Here is a 16227-nt window from a genome sequence, read left to right as displayed (position 1 = left end):
AGTTGAGGCACATTGGCATTAAGCTCAGAGCTGATGTGTACTAACGCATCTTGGAGTTGAGGCATATTGGCATTGAGCTCAGAGCTGAGGTACACTGACGCATCTTGGAGCTGAGGCACATTGGCATTAAGCTCAGAGCTGAGGTGTACTAATGCATCTCAGAGTTGAGACACATTGGCATTAATCTCAGAGCTGAGGTACACTGAAGCATCTCGGAGTTGAGGCACATTGGCATTAAGCTCATAGCTGAGGTGTACTAATGCATCTCGGAGTTGAGGCATATTGGCATTAAGCTCAGAGCTGAGGTATACTGACGCATCTCGGAGTTGAGGCACATTGGCATTAAGCTCAGAGCTGATGTGTACTAATGCATCTTGGAGTTGAGGCATATTGGCATTAAGCTCAGAGCTGAGGTACACTGACGCATCTTGGAGCTGAGGCACATTGGCATTAAGCTCAGAGATGAGGTGTACTAATGCATCTCTGAGTTGAGGCATATTGGCATTAATCTCAGAGCTGAGGTACACTGAAGCATCTCAGAATTGAGGCACATTGGCATTAAGCTCAGAGCTGAGGTGTACTAATGCATCTCGGAGTTAAGGTATATTGGCATTAAGCTCAGAGCTGAGGTACACTGACGCATCTCAGAATTGAGGCACATTGGCATTAAGCTCAGAGCTGAGGTGTACTAACGCATCTCGGAGTTGAGGCACATTGGCATTAAGCTCAGAGCTGAGGTACACTGAAGCATCTCGGAGTTGAGGCACAATGGCATTAAGCTCAGAGCTGAGGTACACTAATGCATCTCGGAGTTGAGGCATATTGGCATTAAGCTCAGAGCTGAGGTACACTGACGCATCTCGGAATTGAGGCACATTGGCATTAAGCTCAGAGCTGAGGTGTACTAATGCATCTCGGATTTGAGGCACATTGGCATTAAGCTCAGAGCTGAGGTGTACTAACACATCTCGGAGTTGAGGCATATTGGCATTAAGCTCAGAGCTGAGGTACACTGACGCATCTCGGAGCTGAGGCACATTGGCATTAAGCTCAGAGCTGAGGTACACTAATGCATCTCGGAGTTGAGGCACATTGGCATTAAGCTCAGAGCTGAAGTGTACTAATGCATCTCGGAGTTGAGGCATATTGGCATTAAGCTCAGAGCTGAGGTACACTGACGCATCTCGGAGTTGAGGCACATTGGCATTAAGCTCAGAGCTGATGTGTACTAATGCATCTTGGAGTTGAGGCATATTGGCATTAAGCTCAGAGCTGAGGTACACTGAAGCATCTCGGAGTTGAGGCACATTGGCATTAAGCTCAGAGATGAGGTGTACTAACGCATCTCAGAGTTGAGGCACATTGGCATTAAGCTCAGAGCTGAGGTGTACTAATGCATCTCGGAGTTGAGGCATATTGGCATTAAGCTCAGAGCTGAGGTACACTGAAGCATCTCGGCGTTGAGGCACATTGGCATTAAGCTCAGAGCTGATGTGTACTAATGCATCTTGGAGTTGAGGCATATTGGCATTAAGCTCAGAGCTGAGGTACACTGACGCATCTCAGAATTGAGGCACATTGGCATTAAGCTCAGAGCTGAGGTGTACTAACGCATCTCGGAGTTGAGGCACATTGGCAACAAGCTCAGAGCTGAGGTACACTGAAGCATCTCGGAGTTGAGGCACATTGGCATTAAGCTCAGAGCTGAGGTGTACTAACGCATCTCGGAGTTGAGGCATATTGGCATTAAGCTCAGAGCTGAGGTACACTGACGCATCTCGGAGCTGAGGCACAATGGCATTAAGCTCAGAGCTGAGGTACACTAATGCATCTCGGAGTTGAGGCATATTGGCATTAAGCTCAGAGCTGAGGTACACTGACGCATCTCGGAATTGAGGCACATTGGCATTAAGCTCAGAGCTGAGGTGTACTAATGCATCTCGGATTTGAGGCACATTGGCATTAAGCTAAGAGCTGAGGTGTACTAACACATCTCGGAGTTGAGGCATATTGGCATTAAGCTCAGAGCTGAGGTACACTGATGCATCTCGGAGCTGAGGCACATTGGCATTAAGCTCAGAGCTGAGGTACACTAATGCATCTCGGAGTTGAGGCACATTGGCATTAAGCTCAGAGCTGAAGTGTACTAATGCATCTCGGAGTTGAGGCATATTGGCATTAAGCTCAGAGCTGAGGTACACTGACGCATCTCGGAGTTGAGGCACATTGGCATTAAGCTCAGAGCTGATGTGTACTAATGCATCTTGGAGTTGAGGCATATTGGCATTAAGCTCAGAGCTGAGGTACACTGAAGCATCTCGGAGTTGAGGCACATTGGCATTAAGCTCAGAGATGAGGTGTACTAACGCATCTCAGAGTTGAGGCACATTGGCATTAAGCTCAGAGCTGAGGTGTACTAATGCATCTCGGAGTTGAGGCATATTGGCATTAAGCTCAGAGCTGAGGTACACTGAAGCATCTCGGCGTTGAGGCACATTGGCATTAAGCTCAGAGCTGATGTGTACTAATGCATCTTGGAGTTGAGGCATATTGGCATTAAGCTCAGAGCTGAGGTACACTGATGCATCTTGGAGCTGAGGCACATTGGCATTAAGCTCAGAGATGAGGTGTACTAATGCATCTCGGAGTTGAGGCATATTGGCATTAATCTCAGAGCTGAGGTACACTGAAGCATCTCAGAATTGAGGCACATTGGCATTAAGCTCAGAGCTGAGGTGTACTAATGCATCTCGGAGTTGAGGCACATTGGCATTAAGCTCATAGCTGAGGTGTACTAACACATCTCGGAGTTGAGGCATATTGGCATTAAGCTCAGAGCTGAGGTACACTGACGCATCTCGGAGCTGAGGCACATTGGCATTAAGCTCAGAGCTGAGGTACACTAATGCATCTCGGAGTTGAGGCACATTGGCATTAAGCTCAGAGCTGAGGTGTACTAATGCATCTCGGAGTTGAGGCATATTGGCATTAAGCTCAGAGCTGAGGTGTACTAACGCATCTTGGAGTTGAGGCACATTGGCATTAAGCTCAGAGCTGATGTGTACTAATGCATCTTGGAGTTGAGGCATATTGGCATTAAGCTCAGAGCTGAGGTACACTGACGCATCTTGGAGCTGAGGCACATTGGTATTAAGCTCAGAGATGAGGTGTACTAATGCATCTTGGAGTTGAGGCATATTGGCATTAATCTCAGAGCTGAGGTACACTGAAGCATCTCAGAATTGAGGCACATTGGCATTAAGCTCAGAGCTGAGGTGTACTAATGCATCTCAGAGTTAAGGTATATTGGCATTAAGCTCAGAGCTGAGGTACACTGACGCATCTCAGAATTGAGGCACATTGGCATTAAGCTCAGAGCTGAGGTGTACTAGCGCATCTTGGATTTGAGGCACATTGGCATTGAGCTCAGAGCTGAGGTACACTGAAGCATCTCGGAGTTGAGGCACATTGGCATTAAGCTCAGAGCTGAGGTGTACTAACACATCTCGGAGTTGAGGCATATTGGCATTAAGCTCAGAGCTGAGGTACACTGATGCATCTCGGAGCTGAGGCACATTGGCATTAAGCTCAGAGCTGGGGTACACTAATGCACCTCAGAGTTGAGGCATATTGGCATTAAGCTCAGAGCTGAGGTAAACTGACGCATCTTGGAGTTGAGGCACATTGGCATTAAACTCAGAGCTGAGGTGTACTAACGCATCTCAGAGTTGAGACACATTGGCATTAATCTCAGAGCTGAGGTACACTGAAGCATCTCAGAATTGAGGCACATTGGCATTAAGCTCAGAGCTGAGGTACACTAATGCACCGCGGAGTTAAGGCATATTGGCATTAAGCTCAGAGCTGAGGTACACTGAAGCATCTCAGAGTTGAGGCACATTGGCATTAAACTCAGAGCTGAGGTGTACTAATGCATCTCGGAGTTGAGGCATATTGGCATTAAGCTCAGAGCTGAGGTACACTGACGCATCTCGGAGTTGAGGCACATTGGTATTAAGCTCAGAGCTGATGTGTACTAATGCATCTTGGAGTTGAGGCATATTGGCATTAAACTCAGAGCTGAGGTACACTGACGCATCTTGGAGCTGAGGCACATTGGCATTAAGCTCAGAGATGAGGTGTACTAATGCATCTCGGAGTTGAGGCACATTGGCATTAAGCTCAGAGCTGAGGTACACTAATGCATCTCGGAGTTATGCACTGATGCATCTCGGAGTTGAGGCACATTGGCATTAAGCTCAGAGCTGAGGTGTACTAACATACGAGGCAATATGAGGCATATTGGCATTAAGCTCAGAGCTGAGGTACACTGACGCATCTCGGAGCTGAGGCACATTGGCATTAAGCTCAGAGCTGAGGTACACTAATGCATCTCAGAGTTAAGGCATTTTGGCATTAAGCTCAGAGCTGAGGTACACTGACGCATCTCAGAATTGAGGCAAATTGGCATTAAGCTCAGATCTGAGGTGTACTAATGCCTCTCGGAGTTGAGGCATATTGGCATTAAGCTCAGAGCTGAAGTACACTGACGCATCTCAGAATTGAGGCACATTGGCATTAAGCTCAGAGCTGAGGTAAACTAACGCATCTCGGAGTTGAGGCACATTGGCATTAAGCTCAGAGCTGAGGTACACTGAAGCATCTCGGAGTTGAGGCACATTGGCATTAAGCTCAGATCTGAGGTGTACTAATACATCTTGGAGTTGAGGCATATTGGCATTAAGCTCTGAGCTGAGGTACACTAATGCATCTCGGAGTTGAGGCATATTGGCATTAAGCTCAGAGCTGAGGTACACTGAAGCATCTCAGAATTGAGGCACATTGGCATTAAGCTCAGAGCTGAGGTGTACTTATGCATCTCGGAGTTGAGGCACATTGGCATTAAGCTCAGAGCTGAGGTACACTGAAGCATCTCGGAGTTGAGGCATATTGGCATTAAGCTCAGAGCTGAGGTGTACTAATGCATCTCGGAGTTGAGGCACATTGGCATTAAGCTCAGAGCTGAGGTACACTTACGCATCTTGGAGTTGAGGCATATTGGAATTAAGCTCAGAGCTGAGGTACACTTACGCATCTCGGAGTTGAGGCACATTGGAATTAAGCTCAGAGCTGAGGTACACTGATGCATCTCGGAGTTGACGCACATTGGCATTAAGCTCAGAGCTGAGGTACACTAATGCATCTCAGAGTTAAGACATATTGGCATTAAGCTCAGAGCTGAGGTACACTGACGCTTCTCAGAATTGAGGCACATTGGCATTAAGCTCAGAGCTGAGGTGTACTAATGCATCTCAGAGTTAAGACATATTGGCATTAAGCTCAGAGCTGAGGTACACTGACGCTTCTCAGAATTGAGGCACATTGGCATTAAGCTCAGAGCTGAGGTACACTAATGCATCTCAGAGTTAAGTCATTTTGGTATTAAGCTCAGAGCTGAGGTACACTGACACACCTCAGAATTGAGGCACATTGGCATTAAGCTCAGAGCTGAGGTGTACTAATGCCTCTCAGAGTTGAGGCATATTGGCATTAAGCTCAGAGCTGAAGTACACTGACGCATCTCAGAATTGAGGCACATTGGCATTAAGCTCAGAGCTGAGGTGTACTAAAGCATCTCGGAGTTGAGGCACATTGGCATTAAGCTCAGAGCTGAGGTACACTGAAGCATCTCGGAGTTGAGTCACATTGGCATTAAGCTCAGAGCTGAGGTGTACTAATGCATCTTGGAGTTGAGGCATATTGGCATTAAGCGCTGAGCTGAGGTACACTAATGCATCTCAGAGTTAAGGCATATTGGCATTTAGCTCAGAGCTGAGGTACTCTGACGCATCTCGGAGTTGAGGCACATTGGCATTAAGCTCAGAGCTGAGGTGTACTAATGCATCTCGGAGTTGAGGCACATTGGCATTAAGCTCAGAGCTGAGGTGTACTAATGCATCTCGGAGTTGAGGCACATTGGCATTAAGCTCAGAGCTGAGGTACACTTACGCATCTCAGAGTTGAGGCATATTGGAATTAAGCTCAGAGCTGAGGTACACTTCTGCATCTCGGAGTTGAGGCACATTGGCATTAAGCTCAGAGCTGATGTGTACTAATGCATTTCGGAGTTGAGGCACATTGGCATTAAGCTCAGAGCTGATGTGTACTAATGCATCTCAGAGTTGAGGCACATTGGCATTACGCTCAGAGCTGAGGTACACTGACGCATCTCGGAGCTGAGGCACATTGGCATTAAACTCAGAGCTGAGGTACACTAATTCATCTCGGAGTTAAGGCATATTGGCATTAAGCTCAGGGCTGAGGTACACTGACAGATCTCAGAATTGAGGCACATTGGCATTAAGCTCAGAGCTGAGGTGTACTAATGCATCTTGGAGTCGAGGCACATTGGCATTAAGCTCAGAGCTGAGGTACACTAATGCACCTCAGAGTTGAGGCATATTGGCATTAAGCTCAGAGCTGAGGTAAACTGACGCATCTTGGAGTTGAGGAACATTGGCATTAAGCTCAGAGCTGAGGTACACTGACGCATCTCGGAGTTGAGGCACATTGGCATTAAGCTCAGAGCTGAGGTACACTAATTCATCTCAGAGTTAAGACATATTGGCATTAAGCTCAGAGCTGAGGTACACTGACGCTTCTCAGAATTGAGGCACATTGGCATTAAGCTCAGAGCTGAGGTGTACTAATGCATCTCAGAGTTAAGACATATTGGCATTAAGCTCAGAGCTGAGGTACACTGACGCTTCTCAGAATTGAGGCACATTGGCATTAAGCTCAGAGCTGAGGTACACTAATGCATCTCAGAGTTAAGTCATTTTGGTATTAAGCTCAGAGCTGAGGTACACTGACACACCTCAGAATTGAGGCACATTGGCATTAAGCTCAGAGCTGAGGTGTACTAATGCCTCTCAGAGTTGAGGCATATTGGCATTAAGCGCTGAGCTGAGGTACACTAATGCATCTCAGAGTTAAGGCATATTGGCATTTAGCTCAGAGCTGAGGTACTCTGACGCATCTCGGAGTTGAGGCACATTGGCTTTAAGCTCAGAGCTGAGGTGTACTAATGCATCTCGGAGTTGAGGCACATTGGCATTAAGCTCAGAGCTGAGGTGTACTAATGCATCTCGGAGTTGAGGCACATTGGCATTAAGCTCAGAGCTGAGGTACACTTACGCATCTCAGAGTTGAGGCATATTGGAATTAAGCTCAGAGCTGAGGTACACTTCTGCATCTCGGAGTTGAGGCACATTGGCATTAAGCTCAGAGCTGATGTGTACTAATGCATTTCGGAGTTGAGGCACATTGGCATTAAGCTCAGAGCTGATGTGTACTAATGCATCTCGGAGTTGAGGCACATTGGCATTACGCTCAGAGCTGAGGTACACTGACGCATCTCGGAGCTGAGGCACATTGGCATTAAACTCAGAGCTGAGGTACACTAATTCATCTCGGAGTTAAGGCATATTGGCATTAAGCTCAGGGCTGAGGTACACTGACAGATCTCAGAATTGAGGCACATTGGCATTAAGCTCAGAGCTGAGGTGTACTAATGCATCTTGGAGTCGAGGCACATTGGCATTAAGCTCAGAGCTGAGGTACACTAATGCACCTCAGAGTTGAGGCATATTGGCATTAAGCTCAGAGCTGAGGTAAACTGACGCATCTTGGAGTTGAGGAACATTGGCATTAAGCTCAGAGCTGAGGTACACTGACGCATCTCGGAGTTGAGGCACATTGGCATTAAGCTCAGAGCTGAGGTACACTAATTCACCACGGAGTTGAGGCATATTGGCATTAAGCTCTTAGCTAAGGTACACTGACGCATCTCAGAGTTGAGGCACATTGGTATTAAGCTCAGAGCTGAGGTACACTGACACATCTCGGAGTTGAGGCACATTGGCATTAAGCTCAGAGCTGATGTGTACACTAATGCACCTCGGAGTTGAGGCATATTGGCATTAAGCTCAGAGCTGAGGTACACTAATGCACCTCAGAGTTGAGGCATATTGGCATTAAGCTCAGAGCTCAGGTACACTGACGCATCTCGGAGTTGAGGCACATTGGCATTAAGCTCAGATCTGATGTATACACTAATGCATCTCGGAGTTGAGGCATATTGGCATTAAGCTCAGAGCTGAGGTACACTGACGCATCTCAGAGTTGATGCACATTGGTATTAAGCTCAGAGCTGAGGTACACTGACAGATCTCAGAATTGAGGCACATTGGTATTAAGCTCAGAGCTGAGGTGTACTAATGCATCTCGGAGTTGAGGCATATTGGCATTAATCTCAGAGCTGAGGTACACTAAAGCATCTCAGAGTTGAGGCACATTGGCATTAAGCTCAGAGCTGAGGTACACTGAAGCATCTCAGAGTTGAGGCACATTGGCATTAAACTCAGAGCTGAGGTGTACTAATGCATCTCGGAGTTGAGGCATATTGGCATTAAGCTCAGAGCTGAGGTACACTGACGCATCTCGGAGTTGAGGCACATTGGTATTAAGCTCAGAGCTGATGTGTACTAATGCATCTTGGAGCTGAGGCACATTGGCATTAAGCTCAGAGATGAGGTGTACTAATGCATCTCGGAGTTCAGGCATATTGGCATTAATCTCAGAGCTGAGGTACACTGAAGCATCTCAGAATTGAGGCACATTGGCATTAAGCTCAGAGCTGAGGTGTACTAATGCATCTTGGAGTCGAGGCACATTGGCATTAAGCTCAGAGCTGAGGTACACTAATGCACCTCAGAGTTGAGGCATATTGGCATTAAGCTCAGAGCTTAGGTAAACTGACGCATCTTGGAGTTGAGGCACATTGGCATTAAGCTCAGAGCTGAGGTACACTGATGCATCTCGGAGTTGAGGCACATTGGCATTAAGCTCAGAGCTGAGGTACACTAATTCACCTCGGAGTTGAGGCATATTGGCATTAAGCTCTTAGCTAAGGTACACTGACGCATCTCGGAGTTGAGGCACATTGGCATTAAGCTCAGAGCTGAGGTACACTAATGCATCTCAGAGTTGAGGCATACTGGCATTGAGCTCAGAGCTGAGGTACACTGACGCATCTCAGAGTTGAGGCACATTGGTATTAAGCTCAGAGCTGAGGTACACTGACGCATCTTGGAGCTGAGGCACATTGGCATTAAGCTCAGAGCTGAGGTGTACTAATGCATCTCAGAGTTGAGACACATTGGCATTAAGCTCAGAGCTGAGGTATACTGACGCATCTCGGAGTTGAGGCACATTGGCATTAAGCTCAGAGCTGATGTGTACTAATGCATCTTGGAGTTGAGGCATATTGGCATTAAGCTCAGAGCTGAGGTACACTGACGCATCTTGGAGCTGAGGCACATTGGCATTAAGCTCAGAGATGAGGTGTACTAATGCATCTCGGAGTTGAGGCATATTGGCATTAATCTCAGAGCTGAGGTACACTGAAGCATCTCAGAATTGAGGCACATTGGCATTAAGCTCAGAGCTGAGGTGTACTAATGCATCTCAGAGTTAAGGTATATTGGCATTAAGCTCAGAGCTGAGGTACACTGACGCATCTCAGAATTGAGGCACATTGGCATTAAGCTCAGAGCTGAGGTGTACTAACGCATCTTGGAGTTGAGGCACATTGGCATTAAGCTCAGAGCTGAGGTACACTGAAGCATCTCGGAGTTGAGGCACATTGGCATTAAGCTCAGAGCTGAGGTGTACTAACGCATCTCAGAGTTGAGGCATATTGGCATTAAGCTCAGAGCTGAGGTACACTGACGCATCTCGGAGCTGAGGCACAATGGCATTAAGCTCAGAGCTGAGGTACACTAATGAATCTCGGAGTTGAGGCATATTGGCATTAAGCTCAGAGCTGAGGTACACTGACGCATCTCGGAATTGAGGGACATTGGCATTAAGCTCAGAGCTGAGGTGTACTAATGCATCTCGGAGTTGAGGCACATTGGCATTAAGCTCAGAGCTGAGGTGTACTAACACATCTCGGAGTTGAGGCATATTGGCATTAAGCTCAGAGCTGAGGTACACTGACGCATCTCGGAGCTGAGGCACATTGGCATTAAGCCCAGAGCTGAGGTACACTAATGCATCTCGGAGTTGAGGCACATTGGCATTAAACTCAGAGCTGAAGTGTACTAATGCATCTCGGAGTTGAGGCATATTGGCATTAAGCTCAGAGCTGAGGTACACTGATGCATCTCGGAGTTGAGGCACATTGGCATTAAGCTCAGAGCTGATGTGTACTAATGCATCTTGGAGTTGAGGCATATTGGCATTAAGCTCAGAGCTGAGGTACACTGAAGCATCTCGGAGTTGAGGCACATTGGCATTAAGCTCAGAGATGAGGTGTACTAACGCATCTCAGAGTTGAGGCACATTGGCATTAAGCTCAGAGCTGAGGTGTACTAATGCATCTCGGAGTTGAGGCATATTGGCATTAAGCTCAGAGCTGAGGTACACTGAAGCATCTCGGCGTTGAGGCACATTGGCATTAAGCTCAGAGCTGATGTGTACTAATGCATCTTGGAGTTGAGGCATATTGGCATTAAGCTCAGAGCTGAGGTACACTGATGCATCTTGGAGCTGAGGCACATTGGCATTCAGCTCAGAGATGAGGTGTACTAATGCATCTCGGAGTTGAGGCATATTGGCATTAATCTCAGAGCTGAGGTACACTGAAGCATCTCAGAATTGAGGCACATTGGCATTAAGCTCAGAGCTGAGGTGTACTAATGCATCTCGGAGTTGAGGCACATTGGCATTAAGCTCATAGCTGAGGTGTACTAACACATCTCGGAGTTGAGGCATATTGGCATTAAGCTCAGAGCTGAGGTACACTGACGCATCTCGGAGCTGAGGCACATTGGCATTAAGCTCAGAGCTGAGGTACACTAATGCATCTCGGAGTTGAGGCACATTGGCATTAAGCTCAGAGCTGAGGTGTACTAATGCATCTCGGAGTTGAGGCATATTGGCATTAAGCTCAGAGCTGAGGTGTACTAACGCATCTTGGAGTTGAGGCACATTGGCATTAAGCTCAGAGCTGATGTGTACTAATGCATCTTGGAGTTGAGGCATATTGGCATTAAGCTCAGAGCTGAGGTACACTGACGCATCTTGGAGCTGAGGCACATTGGCATTAAGCTCAGAGATGAGGTGTACTAATGCATCTCGGAGTTGAGGCATATTGGCATTAATCTCAGAGCTGAGGTACACTGAAGCATCTCAGAATTGAGGCACATTGGCATTAAGCTCAGAGCTGAGGTGTACTAATGCATCTCAGAGTTAAGGTATATTGGCATTAAGCTCAGAGCTGAGGTACACTGACGCATCTCAGAATTGAGGCACATTGGCATTAAGCTCAGAGCTGAGGTGTACTAACGCATCTTGGATTTGAGGCACATTGGCATTAAGCTCAGAGCTGAGGTACACTGAAGCATCTCGGAGTTGAGGCACATTGGCATTAAGCTCAGAGCTGAGGTGTACTAACGCATCTCAGAGTTGAGGCATATTGGCATTAAGCTCAGAGCTGAGGTACACTGACGCATCTCGGAGCTGAGGCACAATGGCATTAAGCTCAGAGCTGAGGTACACTAATGAATCTCGGAGTTGAGGCATATTAGCATTAAGCTCAGAGCTGAGGTACACTGACGCATCTCGGAATTGAGGGACATTGGCATTAAGCTCAGAGCTGAGGTGTACTAATGCATCTCGGAGTTGAGGCACATTGGCATTAAGCTCAGAGCTGAGGTGTACTAACACATCTCGGAGTTGAGGCATATTGGCATTAAGCTCAGAGCTGAGGTACACTGACGCATCTCGGAGCTGAGGCACATTGGCATTAAGCTCAGAGCTGAGGTACACTAATGCATCTCGGAGTTGAGGCACATTGGCATTAAACTCAGAGCTGAAGTGTACTAATGCATCTCGGAGTTGAGGCATATTGGCATTAAGCTCAGAGCTGAGGTACACTGACGCATCTCGGAGTTGAGGCACATTGGCATTAAGCTCAGAGCTGATGTGTACTAATGCATCTTGGAGTTGAGGCATATTGGCATTAAGCTCAGAGCTGAGGTACACTGAAGCATCTCGGAGTTGAGGCACATTGGCATTAAGCTCAGAGATGAGGTGTACTAACGCATCTCAGAGTTGAGGCACATTGGCATTAAGCTCAGAGCTGAGGTGTACTAATGCATCTCGGAGTTGAGGCATATTGGCATTAAGCTCAGAGCTGAGGTACACTGAAGCATCTCGGCGTTGAGGCACATTGGCATTAAGCTCAGAGCTGATGTGTACTAATGCATCTTGGAGTTGAGGCATATTGGCATTAAGCTCAGAGCTGAGGTACACTGATGCATCTTGGAGCTGAGGCACATTGGCATTCAGCTCAGAGATGAGGTGTACTAATGCATCTCGGAGTTGAGGCATATTGGCATTAATCTCAGAGCTGAGGTACACTGAAGCATCTCAGAATTGAGGCACATTGGCATTAAGCTCAGAGCTGAGGTGTACTAATGCATCTCGGAGTTGAGGCACATTGGCATTAAGCTCATAGCTGAGGTGTACTAACACATCTCGGAGTTGAGGCATATTGGCATTAAGCTCAGAGCTGAGGTACACTGACGCATCTCGGAGCTGAGGCACATTGGCATTAAGCTCAGAGCTGAGGTACACTAATGCATCTCGGAGTTGAGGCACATTGGCATTAAGCTCAGAGCTGAGGTGTCCTAATGCATCTCGGAGTTGAGGCATATTGGCATTAAGCTCAGAGCTGAGGTGTACTAACGCATCTTGGAGTTGAGGCACATTGGCATTAAGCTCAGAGCTGATGTGTACTAATGCATCTTGGAGTTGAGGCATATTGGCATTAAGCTCAGAGCTGAGGTACACTGACGCATCTTGGAGCTGAGGCACATTGGCATTAAGCTCAGAGATGAGGTGTACTAATGCATCTCGGAGTTGAGGCATATTGGCATTAATCTCAGAGCTGAGGTACACTGAAGCATCTCAGAATTGAGGCACATTGGCATTAAGCTCAGAGCTGAGGTGTACTAATGCATCTCAGAGTTAAGGTATATTGGCATTAAGCTCAGAGCTGAGGTACACTGACGCATCTCAGAATTGAGGCACATTGGCATTAAGCTCAGAGCTGAGGTGTACTAACGCATCTTGGATTTGAGGCACATTGGCATTAAGCTCAGAGCTGAGGTACACTGAAGCATCTCGGAGTTGAGGCACATTGGCATTAAGCTCAGAGCTGAGGTGTACTAACACATCTCAGAGTTGAGGCATATTGGCATTAAGCTCAGAGCTGAGGTACACTGATGCATCTCGGAGTTGAGGCACATTGGCATTAAGCTCAAAGCTGATGTGTACTAATGCATCTTGGAGTTGAGGCATATTGGCATTAAGCTCAGAGCTGAGGTACACTGACGCATCTTGGAGCTGAGGCACATTGGCATTAAGCTCAGAGCTGAGGTGTACTAATGCATCTCAGAGTTGAGACACATTGGCATTAATCTCAGAGCTGAGGTACACTGAAGCATCTCGGAGTTGAGGCACATTGGCATTAAGCTCAGAGCTGATGTGTACTAATGCATCTTGGAGTTGAGGCATATTGGCATTAAGCTCAGAGCTGAGGTACACTGACGCATCTTGGAGCTGAGGCACATTGGCATTAAGCTCAGAGATGAGGTGTACTAATGCATCTCGGAGTTAAGGCATATTGGCATTCATCTCAGAGCTGAGGTACACTGAAGCATCTCAGAATTGAGGCACATTGGCATTAAGCTCAGAGCTGAGGTGTACTAACGCATCTCGGAGTTGAGGCACATTGGCATTAAGCTCAGAGCTGAGGTACACTGAGGCATCTCGGAGTTGAGGCACATTGGCATTAAGCTCAGAGCTGATGTGTACTAATGCATCTTGGAGTTGAGGCATATTGGCATTAAGCTCAGAGCTGAGGTACACTGACGCATCTTGGAGCTGAGGCACATTGGCATTAAGCTCAGAGATGAGGTGTACTAATGCATCTCGGAGTTAAGGCATATTGGCATTCATCTCAGAGCTGAGGTACACTGAAGCATCTCAGAATTGAGGCACATTGGCATTAAGCTCAGAGCTGAGGTGTACTAACGCATCTCGGAGTTGAGGCACATTGGCATTAAGCTCAGAGCTGAGGTACACTGAAGCATCTCGGAGTTGAGGCACATTGGCATTAAGCTCAGAGCTGAGGTGTACTAACGCATCTCGGAGTTGAGGCATATTGGCATTAAGCTCAGAGCTGAGGTACACTGACGCATCTTGGAGCTGAGGCACATTGTCATTAAGCTCGGAGCTGAGGTACACTAATGCATCTCGGAGTTGAGGCATATTGGCATTAATCTCAGAGCTGAGGTACACTGACGCATCTCAGAATTGAGGCACATTGGCATTAAGCTCAGAGCTGAGGTGTACTAACGCATTCCGGAGTTGAGGCACATTGGCATTAAGCTCAGAGCTGAGGTACACTGAAGCATCTCGGAGTTGAGGCACATTGGCATTAAGCTCAGAGCTGAGGTGTACTAACACATCTCGGAGTTGAGGCATATTGGCATTAAGCTCAGAGCTGAGGTACACTGACGCATCTCGGAGCTGAGGCACATTGGCATTAAGCTCAGAGCTGAGGTGTACTAACGCATCTCGGAGTTAAGGCACATTGGCATTAAGCTCAGAGCTGAGGTACACTGAAGCATCTCGGAGTTGAGGCACATTGGCATTAACCTCAGAGCTGAGGTGTACTAATGCATCTTGGAGTTGAGGCATATTGGCATTAAGCTCTGAGCTGAGGTACACTAATGCATCTCAGAGTTAAGGCATATTGGCATTAAGCTCAGAGCTGAGGTACACTGACGCATCTCAGAATTGAGGCACATTGGCATTAAGCTCAGAGCTGAGGTGTACTAATGCATCTCGGAGTTGAGGCACATTGGCATTAAGCTCAGAGCTGAGGTACACTGAAGCATCTCAGAGTTGAGGCACATTGGCATTAAGCTCAGAGCTGAGGTGTACTAATGCATCTCGGAGTTGAGGCACATTGGCATTAAGCTCAGAGCTGAGGTGTACTAATGCCTCTCGGAGTTGAGTCATATTGGCATTAAGCTCAGAGCTGAGGCACACTGAAGCATCTCAGAGTTGAGGCACATTGGCATTAACCTCAGAGCTGATGTGTACTAACGCATCTTGGAGTTGAGGCATATTGGCATTAAGCTCAGAGCTGAGGTACACTGACGCATCTTGGAGCTGAGGCACATTGGCATTAAGCTCAGAGATGAGGTGTACTAATGCATCTCGGAGTTGAGGCATATTGGCATTAATCTCAGAGCTGAGGTACACTGACGCATCTCAGAATTGAGGCACATTGGCATTAAGCTCAGAGCTGAGGTGTACTAACGCATTCCGGAGTTGAGGCACATTGGCATTAAGCTCAGAGCTGAGGTACACTGAAGCATCTCGGAGTTGAGGCACATTGGCATTAAGCTCAGAGCTGAGGTGTACTAATGCCTCTCGGAGTTGAGGCATATTGGCATTAAGCTCAGAGCTGAAGTACACTGACGCATCTCGGAGCTGAGGCACATTGGCATTAAGCTCAGAGCTGTGGTGTACTAACGCATCTCGGAGTTAAGGCACATTGGCATTACACTCAGAGCTGAGGTACACTGAAGCATCTTGGAGTTGAGGCATATTGGCATTAAGCTCAGAGCTGAGGTACACTTACGCATCTCGGAGTTAAGGCATATTGGCATTAAGCTCAGAGCTGAGGTACACTAATGCATCTCAGAGTTAAGGCATATTGGCATTAAGGTCAGAGCTGAGGTACACTGACGTATCTCAGAATTGAGGCACATTGGCATTAAGCTCAGAGCTGAGGTGTACTAATGCATCTCGGAGTTGAGGCACATTGGCATTAAGCTCAGAGCTGAGGTACACTGAAGCATCTCGGAGTTGAGGCACATTGGCATTAAGCTCAGAGCTGAGGTGTACTAATGCCTCTCGGAGTTGAGGCACATTGGCATTAAGCTCAGAGCTGAGGTACACTGAAGCATCTCGGAGTTGAGGCATATTGTCATTAACCTCAGAGCTGAGGTGTACTAATGCATCTTGGAGTTGAGGCATATTGGCATTAAGCTCTGAGCTGAGGTACACTAATGCATCTCA

Source organism: Ambystoma mexicanum, chromosome 12 (assembly GCF_040938575.1).
Source record: "Ambystoma mexicanum isolate Mex_15411 chromosome 12, UKY_AmexF1_1, whole genome shotgun sequence".
NCBI lineage: Eukaryota > Metazoa > Chordata > Amphibia > Caudata > Ambystomatidae > Ambystoma > Ambystoma mexicanum.
The sequence above is the reverse complement of the archived record's forward strand: the minus strand, read 5'-3'. Positions refer to the sequence as shown.